This window comes from Tursiops truncatus, chromosome 1 (assembly GCF_011762595.2).
Source record: "Tursiops truncatus isolate mTurTru1 chromosome 1, mTurTru1.mat.Y, whole genome shotgun sequence".
NCBI lineage: Eukaryota > Metazoa > Chordata > Mammalia > Artiodactyla > Delphinidae > Tursiops > Tursiops truncatus.
Genome location: NC_047034.1, coordinates 42,433,397 through 42,448,255, shown reverse-complemented (window position 1 = coordinate 42,448,255; position 14,859 = coordinate 42,433,397). Strand labels below are relative to the sequence as shown.

Sequence of the window (14,859 nt, the reverse complement as noted above, 5' to 3'; positions counted from 1 at the left end):
GTACCCGGCATGCAGAAGGGCCCTACAAGTCCATCTTTCTGCTTCTTGTCAGAAAAGAGATAATAAGATCAATGCACACGCTAAGTGTTTCTCTCTCTGTTTTTAAATAAGGTCCATGTAGTTATGATACTTGGTCTCTATTTATATTCTTATGTTTGCTAACCTTTCTTTTCTCCTCTTTCCTGGACAGGTCTACCGTGATTAATTCATCAGCTATTTTAATAGAATATTTCTAGCTGAAACAGATAGTTTTAAAAACTGAATTGACAGGATTGACCAGTTATTTTGGTGCCCTACACACAGGTTACCTATAGACTCAGTTCTCCTGACTTCAAATCCAGATCATGGATCATGGGGTGTGTACATGTGTGTGCATTTGAGAAGTTATGTATACATTTAATAAAATGTAAAAAGCAAAATCAGTAGTGGACTTCACAATCTAAAGGAGCCCTAAGCTATACTTATGTTTACTTGGTTTTTTTTGTTTGTTTGTTTTTGCGGTACGTGGGCCTCTCACCGCTGTGGCCTCTCCCGCTGCGGAGCACAGGCTCTGGACGCGCACCGGGGAACGAACCCGTGTCCCCTGCATCGGCAGGCGGACTCTCAACCACTGCACCACCAGGGAAGCCCTGTTTACTTGTTTTAAGTGAAGATTCCTTCTCATCCAATCTAAAACAAAGTTTTTTCCTAAGTTTGGAATTTTTATATTGTTTTCTCCAAAGGGAGGTACCTTGGAACTTATTCTGATACCTTCAAATCTCAAATTTACTACAAATGAAAATGTAGTTTTCTCCTCTATATTGTTTGGTATATATAATTCCAGACTTTAAAATAGTCTTGTGTGTGTCCCACCCAAAATGTAGGATGGCTGACAGCATTTTGTAGTAGCTAATGCCTCACTTCAGCTTTTTCTTGCACTTAACATATATATCTATAAAATAAAGCGTAAAGCCTTGGTCTGTATCAGTATAGAATTAAAGTGATTACCTCCAGGGAATGTTAATATGAAAATGGGAAGTGAAAACAGGCAACCCATCTTTTCATTATGTACTTCAATATTATTTGAAATGAGGACATATTGTTTTTATAATATATTTTTCCTTTTAAACTTTTTATTATTATTAGGCTTTTGACTTTATTATTTCACACTTATACAAAATTAACCAATTAGTATAATGAACTCCTATGTATCCATCAGTCAACTTCCGCTGTCATCAACTCCTTGCCATCTTTGCTTTATCTGTACTCCCATCCATTTCCTGGCTCCTGTTCTATTTGGAAGCAAAATCCAGATAAAACATTTCAACTATAAAAATATATATATATTTAAAAGAAGAGGACTCTATTTTTAACATAAAAACAATATCAGTTATCACATCTAAAGTATTTCATAGTAATTCCTTAATATCTAATCAGTGTTCAAAAGTCCTCATACATGGCATAGCTTTTTTGTTTTAGATTTTGTTTATTTGAATCTGCATACAGATAAGGCTACCTGTTGTGAGAGTTGATGTCTTTTAAGTCTCTTTTAATCTATAGATTACCCCTATTTCCCCCACCCCCACCCCGCCATTGCAATGTATTTGTTTTAAAAAAAATGTTTTCTTCTAGACTTTCCCACAGCCTGCATTTTGCTGATTGTTCATATGCTGATCTCTGAGGTCTGTTTGAACATGTTCCTCTGACTTGTATTTTTTTTTTGTAAATCGGTGGCTGAATCTATCTAGAGGCCTGATCAGGTACAGGTTGTCTTTCTCAAAACAAAATAGTGACAGTCTGATGTCTGATTATCTCTTTTTTTATGATGTTAGCAACCATTGAAGGTCTTGCCTAGATCCATTACTTTATCAGAGGTTGCAAAATGGTGATATTCTAATTTTATCATCCCTTTTACTTGTTATCTAGGATATTTCCATAATGTAAAATCCCTCCTCATCTACTGCTTGGTTACCAGTGGTGTAATTTCTTAGGAAAGGCAAGATGAACGATTTATTTCTATGCCTTCATTTATCATTTTTCAAAATAATGACTTGTCTCCAATGATGACTAACTAGTTTTTTTCCCTTTGTACCATTATGAACTTATGGATTTCAACGCAGTTGAAAATGTATAACTAATTGCTTTTATCACCCTTATTGATGCTAAAATTGGTCCATCTGTAGCCACTGAGAGTCTCTTCAACGTGGTTTCTGAGTCCTTTGGTTACAACCCTAGTGTTCTTTTGATACCTTTCTTGTACATTTCTTTCCTCAGACTTGGAGTTTGCCATTTCTCTAAGGAGCCCAGGTTCTGTTTAGTGGGAAAGATTTGGAATGAAATAATTTTTTAGTTGGATGGATAATTTGACCCCATCACCTTTCAGCAAACCCTGAGCATAGTATAGGGGTTAAAATCACAAGTGCTGGAGTCAAAAAGATCAAGGTTTGAATCCCAGCTCCGTCACTTACAGCTTGGTGATCTTGGGAAGCCTACAGGGCTTCTGGCTCAGGGCAAGATAGCAAAGCAACACAAATGGAGTGCTCTCCCCTGGAGAGATGCCACAGGAGATGAACTTTGGAGCTGTGCTCAGCAATTAGCTGTGGAAAGAAATTCTTGGGGTGGATAGAAGTTGACTTGATCTCCTGGCAGGGAAACTGGCCAGAGGTGGGTAGGGCCTGGGGTCACAGGTAGGGACTCAGTTTGGGGGAAAATGTTTTAGTTCTGTCTTTTCCTCATCCTTGTGCTGCCCTAGGTAGATGTGCCCCTCCTTTGGGTACTGTAGAGGCAGGATTTCAGCACATAGAAGCAGTGGGGTAACCTACAAGGCAGAGCTTGGATGGGGGATGGTTATGAGCAGATGGCAATGAGTGTATCTGGTCTGACCAGTCCCTGAGAAGGCCCCCTCCATACATACATCTCCTGGCTCTTATCCTCCTGTGGGCACCCACTTATAATACCGAGTGGCTGCCTCCAAGAAAAGATTATTCAGAAGTTCTTTGGAGATCAACTGAGCACAGTACCGTGCCTCTCCCACAAATGCACATAACAAACATACACACCAATTCATCTAGAGCAGCACAAGTTGTTATAGACATCTGCCCCCTCCACAGATGCATTTTGCTAATCAAGGCAGCTAATGGCCCCAAAGGAACAAGGATGAGCTCAGAGGGCAAATACCAAGAACTGTAAGTTTGAGGAACAACAAACTGAACAACCTATACCAGAGAAAACAGAACTCATGGAAAACAGGAGAAGAATTTAAAACCAGAATAATAAATATGCTTGAAGGGGTGAGAGAAGATACTGGAAACATGAAGTGAGAATAAGCAGTTCTTACTAGAAAAGTAAAAGAATTAGAATGAATCCTGACAGAGAAAGACAGTACTGATGGTATCACTTACACGTGGAATCTAAAAATAAAAAAAGTCAAACTCATAGAAGCAGAGTGTAGAATCATGGTAGCCAGGGGCTCGAGGGTGGGGGAAATAGGGAGAGGTTAGTAAAAGCGTACAAACTTTCATTTAAAAGATGAATAATGTCTGAGGATCTAACGTGTAACTGGTGACTATAGTTGATAACACTGTATTGTATAACTGAAATTTGCTAAGAGGGGTACAATTTAAATGTTCTCACCCCAACCAAAAATAAATATGTGAGATGATAGATGTGTTAACTTAATGGGGAAAATCCTGTCACAATGTTTACATATATCAAGTCATCACGTCGTATACTTTTAAGTATCTTACAATTTTATTTGTCAATTATACCTCAATAAAACTGAAAAAAAGTTAATTTTTCAAAAATATCCTGTAATTATTGAATAAATAATTCAATGGATTGCTTAAATAATGAAGGTACCTAGTCAATATGAGCTGGAAGGTTAGGTTGAGGAGTTTCCCCAGGAGGCAAGGAAAGGGTAAGGGTAAAGAATGGAAAATAGAAAAGAAACACGGAGAATCAGGTGTCAAAGTGTGTGTATTAGGGACCCCAGAAAGAAAAAAAACAAATGGAGGGAGATCAAAAGTTCAAAATTTCCCAATGTCACAGCTATTAAGTGGCAAAGCCAGGAGGTCAGCCCAGTCAAACTAGCTGGAGTATAGACCCTTAACTATAATTAACTGCCTCAGATATACTATATCAGATGCAAATCTGGAGGAGGAAAACCAAGTTAGGAATAGGGCATAAAGGGAAAAATTATAAAATAAGCAAAAGAGAGGCAGTGTATAAAGTGAGGAACGGAGTGTGTTCCGAATGGGGATAAGTCTGGATGTCTCCTTGTGACTGAGGTCCTTAAAAGCAAACCAACGTCAAAACCTCCCAAACACAGAAACCACCTAGAAATAACAACAAAAACAGACAAGTTATTTCATCTCTCTAATCTTCAATTTCTTCATCTATAAATGGGAGAGTGTAACCCTTACTTCGTAGGGTTGTTGTTAAGATTAAATAAAATAGTACCTGTAGACTTCTGAGCACAGGAAAATAACTGCATATAATCACATAAAAATAATAAAATTTTTATTTATTCAAACATTCAAAAAATATTTGTTGGGGATCTTCTATGCACTAGGCAGTGGAATACAGTGGTGACCAACACAGACAAAAATCTCTACTTGCAATGGAGCTTCTGGAGGGGCAGGGAGGGGCAATAAACAAATAAACACAAATAGATAATATAATGTCAGTAGTGAATGTGCTACCAAGGAAACTAGAGCAGGATAAAGGAATAGAGAATGGAATGTGAAGAGGTTCTATTTTGATAGGATGGCTGCGAAAGATCTATCCAAGGAATGAAGTGAGGAAACTTCCAGGAAACATCTAGAGGAGTGGCAGTTCTTGGCAGAGGAAACAGCACATGCAAAGGTCCTGAGGTGGGAGAGTAGTTGGAATGTATGTTCAAGGAATAGCAGAATGCATCCCGGGGGCAGAGGGAGACAGTGAAGAGTAGTTGGAAATTAGATCAGAAAGGTAGCCAGACAGTGGCCAGATCACTTGGGTCTTCCTCTATCACTAAAAATTCAGTTTCTCTTTCACCATTTAAAATTTTTGTCTTTGTGTATTCCATGACATCAAAGGTGCCCATCGTAGAGGGAAGCCCAGGATGCACCCTCCTATATTAGTAAGCTCTAGTGTCTAGGATTTAGAATGTCAGAAGGTACCTCTGTCTCCTAGTTGTGACAGAAGATACCTCAAAATTGAGCTTCCGAGGCAATTTGCCTTTCTCCTGCTGGCCACCAGAAGTATCTTTCGATCTCAGTGGTCATTCCAAACCAGTTCTCTAATTGCCCTTGTCTAGGTCCATGGGAATTACTCAGAAATGTTTGAAGTCACAGTGCCAGTCACACTCTGAGTCACCCCTCATTCTAGAAGAGGCAGCCAGGAAGCAGCCAGGTCTTAGGGGAGGTTTTGATTTAGTGATATTGGATTCACTTACACAGCCCTGACCATACTTGGGGGAAACCCTATCTCACCCCTGCAGGCTGGAGCGTCCATGTTCTTTAGAAAGCCATCCCAAACACGACCTGATCCTTCCCTCCCCCAAAGAAGGTTGTTCCTTGTTGCTAATCACAGCAGAAGATTCCTTTCATGGCCCATACCTCTCAGAGGGGTGTTCTGGCTATAGCAGCCGATGTTAGAAACAAATGCACTCTTTTCTTGCTTTATTTTCCAGTCCTCTCTGAATTTGTAATCCACCTGGAAGTCCATCTAGTTTTTACTTGCCTAAATCTGGTAGTACAGTTTGCATTATTATTTATTGACAATTTCACCTAGGTGTTTAAATTACATTAAAAAATAAGCTCAGAACCAAAGAGGCGAGGGAAAAACAAACTAATGAATTACCACTTACTGGGACTTTATTTTTTTAAATTAATTAATTTATCTATTTATTTTTGGCTGTGTTAGGTTTTCGTTGCTGTGCACAGGCTTTCTCTAGCGGCTGTGAGCAGGGGCTACTCTTCTTTGCGGTGCGCAGGCTTCTCATTGCAGTGGCTTCTCTTGTTGCAGAGCACGGGCTCTAGGCACGTGGGCTTCAGTAGCTGTGGCACACCGGCTCAGGAGTTGTGGCTCACGGGCTCTAGAGTGCAGGCTCAGTAATTGTGGCGCACAGGCTTTGTTGCTCTGCGGCGTATGGGATCTTCCCAGACCGGGACTCGAACCCGTGTCCTTGCACTGGCAGGCAGATTCTTAACCACTATACCACCAGGGAAGTCCCTGGGGCTTTATTTAAACGTGGCGTTTAGGACACTAGAAGAAGAGTCAGTGGCCCATAAAGTTGAAATCCAGCTTTGTCAGGCTGGATATATTTTCAGAGGTTTAGGGCAGCTACAAATATTAGCAAACACAGACAATGTCAAGAAGAGAGCCATATCTGGACTGGTCCCTTTATTCTGAACACCATCATTTTAAGAAGGTAAAGATAGATACCCTGGCTGCAAATAGTTTTCTTCTAAGGTTGGTGGGAAAAGACAGAAAAATGTACATAATGAAGAGGGGGAATCTATTGACTTTTTACTCAGAAATGTCCTGACTTGATTTTTTATAATAGTGTGCCTGGCCATCACTTTCTTTATCTCCTATGAACTGTCCCCCTCCAGTGCCTCAGCTCTGCGCAGCATGCAGGATCTTTGTGCCCCGACCAGGGATCCAACCTGCGCCCCCTGCAGTGGAAGCACAGAGTCTTAACCACTGGACTGCCAAGGAATTCCCCTATGAACAATGATTTTAAGATTCCACATAGAATTTCCCTATCCCAGTTATTTTTTAGCAACCTGGCACCTATTCACACTATCATGACACAAAATGGCAACAGGCAGATATTTTGGAGACGATTAGACAGGGATAATTACGGCTTTTATTGACCTGCCCTCATGCAGCTCCTTGGAGGAGTTGATGGCTCCTTGGCCAGCCATGGTAAATGCTATAGCTGTGTACCTTCCTAAGAGGTGGCCCAGGTAGGGATATAATCAGGATGAAGAACAGTTTAGCTCAGTTCATGGATTCAGGAGAGATTCACAAGTAACTATTCTTAGAAAGTAGGGTATTTCTGACCTCTTGAGTTTGATGTCATGAACAGAAAGAACTCCACACTCCCAGAAACTGTGACCTCATGCCAGTCGAAGGCGACCTCCTGTGTGCTAGAAGGACCATGGACCCAAACTGCCACTTCTTGGACTTCATGCAGCTAAAAAGTGGGGACATTAACTCATGGGAATCTTGGGAGCTAATGAAATAAATAGTAGTGAGAATTAGAGTTCTTTGAAAGGATTTGCTCCCTGATCATATGGCAGTAGCTTCCCTTCCCCTTTTTTACTAGGTGCACTCAGAAAAATATGGGAAAAGAAGGTTTTAAGATAATTGAAGACACGTACCCTGGATATGTGTCTTCTTATTAGTAAAATTTAACATCAGCCTAGAGCTGTCCTCTGATCAACTACTGTAATGGGGAATTTTGACACTACACTTTTGATGGTTTTATTGCCCCTGTTTTTAACCATACAAGCTTGGCCACCACCTACCCCTATTCCTGACATATAATGGTACTCAATAAACTTTGTAGCGACAGGATGGTTTAGAAAGAACATGAACTTTGGAATTAGAGAGGTCCATATTTGGATCTTGGTTCTGCCACGTACTTAGGTACTTAAGTACTCGTCTAAATGCTGGTACTTAATGTCTTGAGGTCTCATTTTATTTCTCTGCTAAACAACAAAAACGCTAACCTCAATGTATGAGTCTGTTAGGGCTGCCATAGCAAAATACTACAGACTGTGTGACTTAAACAACAGAAATCAATTTTCTCACAGTTCTGGAGCATGGAAGTCCAAATTAAGGTGCTGTTGGGCTTGGTTTCTGGAGAGACCTCTCTCCTTGGCTTGCAGATGGCCTCCTTCTCTCTGTGTCCTTACATGGCCTTTCCTCTGTACACATGTGGAGAGAAAGAGCTCTGGAATCTCTTCCTCTACTTATAAGGACATCAGTCCGATTGGATTAGGGTCCCACCCTTAGGACCACATTTAACCCTAATTATCTCCGTAAAGTCCTTATCACCAAAGATAGCCATATTGGGGGGTCAGGACTTCAACATATGAATTTTGGAGGGACACAGTTCAGTCCAAAACATGCAAACACTGTCACAAAGATTACTTCAGACTGTGTATATACAGGACCTAGCCTTGCTCCTAGAGCATAGCAAGTGCTCAATGAATATTGGTTCCCTTCCTTTCAGCCCTGTGTCACTTGCCTCCCTAGGGGGTCACTTTCTTCCCTACACACGAGAAGCCAAGTTTGGACCTTTGCATAGATGGTGTAGACAATTAGAGAGGGTGAACAGAGGTTTTCGAGACTTGACTTTGGTAAAAAATGTCTCCCTTCCTTGATTATTGTGCTTTCAGATGACTCCCTGGCCCCTCCTGCTTTCTGAGAACTGTCCTTCCCACCCAAAGGGCTGAGCCCAGCCACAATAGCCTGTTCCTTCTTCAAGACCCTAGACTCACAACTGAAGCCATATTCCTTCTCTTGGGAGTTTGGATTTGAGATTCAAATTTGGATTTTCCTGCTGAAGGTGAGAAATCCAGTCTGCAGGGACAGAATGACGTTGATGAGAATATTAATAGGTAACATATTGACAGCTCAATGTGTACCAGGTACTCTTCTAAGGGGTTCCTACCTATTGACTCACTCACCACAATCTTACTACTACTTCTTACTACAACCCCATGAGATAGCTATGTTCATCATTCCCCTTTTTACAGGTGAGGAAATTCAGGTGTGAGAGCTTTAGTACTTTGTCCAGGGTCACATAGCTATCAAGTCTGGGTACAGGCAAAAGAGTAAGATAGTATCCCCCCAGCCAAAGGGAGGAAAGCAGAATGTCCCGCCCCTCTTTCTTTCTTGTTATTCCAAGACATGTTCCAGTATCCTGCCAATATCTTCCTTTTTTGCTTGAACAATAAGGAACTTGTACTAAGACAAGTGGCCCTAAGTACCAGATCCGTTGCAGCCAACATTAGAGTATGCTTTTGAGTTTATCAACCACATGTAAATGACTATGAAGAGCCTTCCCTCCTCCCTCCCTCCCTCCCCCCTCTCTCCCTCCTTCCTTCCTTTCTCTCTCTTTTCTTCCTTCCTTCCTTTCTTTTTCTTTCTTTCTTTCTTCTCTTTTTCTTTCTTTCCTCCCTCCTTCCCTCCCTCCCTCCCTCTCCCCTCCCTCCCTCCTTCCTTCCTTTCTCTCTCTTCTTTCTTTCTTTCTTTCCTTCTTCTCTTTCTTTTCTTTCTTTCCTCCCTCCTTCCCTCCCTCCCTCCCTCCCTTCCTTCCTTCCTCTTTTTAATGACTCTATTCCATTACAAAGTTTAAAGTGATTTAAATCGAAATGAAGAAGCCCTCCAGAAGAGATTCTGGAGGTAAAGTCTTCTTCACTGGATGGATGGTGGATGGTTTTCAGCAGTAAGGGGTGGGTACACTCCATTGACAGCATGCCCCACAGAGGATATGGTGATGACTGGACGTGTGTGTGCACATGACAGTGTGGGGAGTAAGCTGTGTGTTCTCATCAAGCCTGGGAAAGCTGGAAGACAAGGTTGGGGCCGAGGGCAGCGGGGAAAGTCAGCAAGTGGAGACCGGTGAGTATGACCAGGAAGCTTGTACCTTTAAGATGTGATTCAAAGTGTGTTTGTGATGCAAGGTGAAATTAGTAGAGAATAATGAATACAGTGAAATGGGTAAGATACTTAATAGTACCTAGGTTTTATTTCTTTTAAATCTTGCTGAAAGTAGTGATAATGTGTGCGAATTATCCTTTCTAGCGTATACTTCATTAACATATATTGCTGTCGTATGGAATTTTTAATAAACAATTGGCTGCATCTTGTACATTTTCCTTGGAAAAACTAGTGACCTGCCTAGAGTGAATCTGCTTGGTGTACATGACTCTGATACCATCGCCCACGTGGTCAACCACAGTTGCCAGGGGAGCTGGCACAGTGTCCCAGAGGACAGATTTATCTTCCTCCTCCCAGCTCGAAAAAACAAAACCTAAAAATCTTTGGAATTCTTTCCAGAAGGAAGTAACAAGGCAATAATTCATTTGTGGCCTAGGTTGACAGCCATGGATTTGGGGTCCCTCATTTCTTTGACTCAGGTCAGAGGACAGTCCCTTTGGAAGGCAGGGAGCCTTTTCCTGAGAGATGGATAAAGGAAAGAGAAATGAAGTGGAGAGGTAATGTGGTGACCAGAAGGCTTGGTGGCCAGAGATGACAGTATATCAGGAATGGCAGGGTTGAGACATGAGGAAAGATGAGGAAATGGAGACAGTATGGGACATAAAAGGGTGCAGGTATGGCGGGCCTCCAAAAGAGGCTGGAGAACAAACCCAAACAGATATTTGGCACTTTCATCTTATCCATGCCTCCACAAAAGTCTCCTGTTATGTTATCAATATTTGAGAAGAGTGTGATTTCCTGCCTTTAGTCAACGTGGGGAAATCTGAGCTTTAGAAAGTCACTTTTTGGGAATTCCCTGGTGGTCCAATGGTTAGAACACTGCACCTTCGCTGCCGAGGGCATGGGTTCAATCCCTGGTCTGGGAACTAAGATCCCACAAGCCGCATGGTGAGGCCAAAAAAAAAAAAAAAAAAGTCACTTTTCTTCCCCAAACTGAAAGTCCTCAAAGATGCAACCAGGAGGGAAGGACTCAGTCTTCTGTGTCGGAAATGATTCTTCCAAAGCAGGCTCCATGAAGTTACCTCTAAAACGAGAACTCCTAATATCACAGCCACCATGGTGCACAGCTCCAGGGGATGCCATTCACACTAAAGACTATTTGAACTTACGTAGTATTGTGCGCTGTGTGTGTGGATGTACGCAAGAGCTCTGTATATTCACGTTAGCTCTTAAAAAAGTCACGAGATAACACAAAGTCCATATTCCAGGCAATTTCCAGTAAATTTTATGGACAAGAAGCTCTGAATGTGTACTACCATTAAAACACTCTTCAAGTTGGTTGTTCTTAAGTGTTCTTGTTTTTCTTTCTCTGCTACTTAATAGTTTTTGTAGGGGTTAAGAATCTAGGCTTATTTTATGATTACTTTTGTTGTAAGTCAATGGTTCTGAATTGGAGGGTTCAGGCATAACAGAATTACTTGGGAAATATTTTCAAAATATACTTGCCCAATATATCAACAGAAGAATGGATAAGCAAATCGTGACATGGACACACATATACATACACACACATTATATAATTCTATTTATATGAAGTTTGAGAACAAGCAAAACTATGCTATGTTAGTAGAAGTTAGCCTAGAGAGGTGTTACTGACTGAACAGTCACATAAGGGAAATTTTTGTGGTGATGGAGATTTTCTTTTTTAAAATTAATTAATTATTTGGCTGTGTTGGGTCTTAGTTGCAGCACGCAGGATCTTTGTTGCGGCATTCAGGATCCCTTGTTGCGGCAAACAGGCTTCTCTCCAGCCATGGCATGCGGGCTCCAGAGTGCGGGCTCAGCAGTTGTGGTGCGCAGGCTCTCTAGCTGTGGTGCGTGGGCTCTAGAGCACGTGGGCTCGGTAGTTGTGGTCCACGGGCCCAGCTGTCCCGCGGCATGCGGGATCCTAGTTCCCTGACCAGAGATCCAACCCTCATCCCCCGCATTGGAAGGCGGATTCTCAACCACTGGACCACCAAGGAAGTCCTGGTGATGGACATTTTCTATATCCTGATTTGGGTGGTGGTCACATGGATGTATCCATATGAAAAAGTAAAGTTGTAGGTACATTTTTATTGAGCGTGAATTATATCTCAATAAAATACTGCCTAAAAATATTATATATAGAAACATATATATACCAACTGAAGTCTCTTACCCTAGAACAAGGGAATAAGATAAATAAGACATGGGGAGCAGGAGTTACAGAGAGGATGCGTATTTTGAAAAAGCTTCCGATTTCTCTTTTTTCCATTACAGTACACTGCCAAATACCCTCTTAGGAACTGAAATTAGACTTAGGGTAAAAACAAACAATCTCAGACTTCCCCAGTGGTCCAGTGGTTAAGACTCCACGCTCCCGATGCAGGGTGCACTGGTTGGATCCCTGGTTGAGATCCCGCATGCCACACGGTGAGACCAAAAAACAAACAATCTCTCTCTCTCTCTCTACTTATACATGGCTTTACATTTTGTAGAAGGTCCCTAGAGATTGTCAGAGTTTTCATAAGAGAGCCTGCTGACTTTCTGGTTTTCTTTGATTGCGGAACTTATTTTGTTTTGCTTTTCAATGGTTTTGAAGGTATAAAATTAATAAATTAATGTGAGGAACACATTGGAGGTGGGAGGAGTCATGGCAGCCCATGAGATTTGGCCTGTATTTGTAGTTTAAATTGGGCTTAGAAACAGTTGAAAGATTTGGGGGGATATTTAATACTGACAAGTTCCTAACATTACAGAGCTTTAAATAAATGTGTAGTGATGTGTTCAGGGCCTGTCGCATCAATCAATCTCCTGTTTACTCTGATGCATGTTGAGAAGATTCAAGTGTAACGCAGCCAGGAAATGGGTTGCTTTTTTCTTTTATGAAAGAAGCTCGTGACTAGCTTTTATATATTTATCTAGAGAATGAAAGGCTTTTAAAATTTGAAGTGGGACTTCATATTTAAAAAAGTCTTACTTGTGTTGCCTTTCTGTGATCTATTCCAAAAAAGAGAAATGTGGCTGGTCAGATGCACTTTATGGGCTTTTAAATGAATAATGGGTTCATTTATTTTTAGAAGTAAAATTATTTAAAATAAAAATGAATCCACAGGAGTAGTACTTAATCTTATCTGATGGCTTTCTATTTTTTTGTTTTTTGTGGCCATTGAACACTCAGCAACCTTCTCAACATTCATTTTGATTCTGAAGGCAGTGTGAAGGCAGTCCTTTCCCCAAGACATCCTGGCTTTATCACTTAGCTTCTTCCATAGGTATGCCATCTGCCTGGAGGAGTATACATTCATCCCAGTTCAGACTGGGAAAGACCTCAGAGATGAACTCGTTCAACCAGGCTCTGACCTCCATGTCACACTCCACTTAAATATTAAACTCAGGCCTAGGGGTGAAGTGTCTTGCTCAGGGTCACACGGCTAGTCAGAGGCAGAACAAAAACTGCGTCTGCAGACAAGTTCTTTTTCATCTACACCACGACTGTCTCAGCTTGCTGTGCTCAAGAGTTTGGTGTCACAGTGACTTTAAAGCAAAAATATACAAATGCCACTTCCTTTCCTGGAAGACCTCAAGAGGCCTCTCATCTCTCCTACCTTGAGAGCCTGTAGGTCTTTCCTTATCTTTAATCTTAACCCTATTTTGGTTAAATTTTGAAAGGTTTATAAGTTTGCATTTTGGGGCCAGACAGACTAGGGTCCATTACCATAGTTTACTTGCTCTGTGACCCTTGGTGAGACAGGTAATTTCTTCACACTTCACTTTCCTCATCTCGGAAATGGGGATAATATACCAGAGCACATAAAGTGCTTTCCATGCTTCCTGGTGAACAGTAAGGCACTCCTTAATTTTCTTTGGAAATCCAGCAAGCCCATATTGAAGCTATCCAGCTATTTCTTGAAAGTTGGAGAAACCGATCTTAATTCCCTTCAGCCTTTTCCTTCCATCCCTTTAAGTTCTCCGCTTCTTTATAATTTTGAAGATTAGCAAATGATCAGAGAAGTCAGAGTTTTGTGACCACAAATTTGTACATGATGGCTGCCAGAGGCTCTTCCCCAAGAGTCCAGGAATTTTTCTGAGTTGTGGGACACTGAAGGAATTTGAGACAACATCCTCAGTGGCAATGACTTCAAGGACCCTATTCAACCTAAGAAAGGTTGAAAGGACTGGGCTTGAGTAAGACAACAGACTCCTAAGACATCATTTTGGCAATGCAAAGGACCACAGAAAAATAGGCAAATCGTTTAACCTTACAGCTACAGAGGTCAAGGCTTTCAGGAACTGGGACACTCACCACAGGTCAGGTCCGAAAACCCGGGTTCCCCGGCCTGGCTCGGTGCCTGTTCCATCTTACCAGCTGCGTCTCTTTAACTCCACCTCCGAAAATGCTAAGGAAGTTCCCTCCCAGTGCCTACCCAGGCTGGGTGGGGCGATTCTGTGGCACTGAAAGAACCGGGAAAACGACATAGTCTAACTCCCTGCGTGCACTAACTGCTTTTGCGATTCAGGGAGGCGGCGGTGGGGTTGGGGGTTGTTAAGACGCCAGGTCCGGTACCCAGAGGTTCCAGGTGTCCTGGACAGAGAACTTTAAGATTGCCTATTTGGGGAAGCCACCTTCCTTTCTCCTGGTCTGTTTCCCCTGTGCGGTGGCCGCATGGGGACATCCTGCTTGGAGGGTTCCCCCAAATAAGATGGACTGTCCTTGCTCCTGGTCGGGGTGGGCAAGTTCCCGCCGCTGCCCCGCCTCTGCAGGTTGCGGAGATCTAGGTGGGATTTTTCCTGCTCCCCGCTTTCGCCCCCGCCGGGAGCGGCGTTAGGCGGGGTCGCTGTGGTCGCTTTGCCTTCCCCACTCCCACGTCTCTTACTCCGGAGAGTTTCACCCCGTCCTCCCCGCTCGGCCCTCACCTTTGAAAACCTTCTCCAAAGCCACCACATTAAAAGTGCGCGACTTCCCCCGGGCCTGCAGAAGGAGCTCCTGCAGCCCGGCATTCCTCGGATTCCAGCGCTGTGACGTCCCCAAGGACGCGCGCCTGGGGCTCGGGAGCTGGGGCTCCCCTTTCCGCGCCGCCCCCCGCGCCCCCGCGCGCGCCCGCCCAGCCGCATTCCTCCCCGCCCCCGGCGCGCGCCCAGCGTTTCCCCCCGCGCCGCCGAGCCCGGCCCGGGGGTGGGGGAGCCGCGGCCGCTGGC

At 42.8% G+C, this 14,859-nt stretch overlaps 1 long non-coding RNA gene across 1 annotated transcript; it reads right to left on the bottom strand.

Moving 5' to 3' along the window:
- Positions 1-926: 926 nt before the first annotated feature.
- LOC109552975 (uncharacterized) lies at positions 927-14,750 on the bottom strand. Its single transcript, XR_012331111.1, has 3 exons — positions 14,578-14,750; positions 13,967-14,115; positions 927-1,271 (listed from the first exon to the last, which is right to left on the bottom strand). It is a non-coding gene; the product is annotated as an uncharacterized lncRNA (long non-coding RNA).
- Between the last annotated feature and the right edge of the window lie 109 nt (positions 14,751-14,859).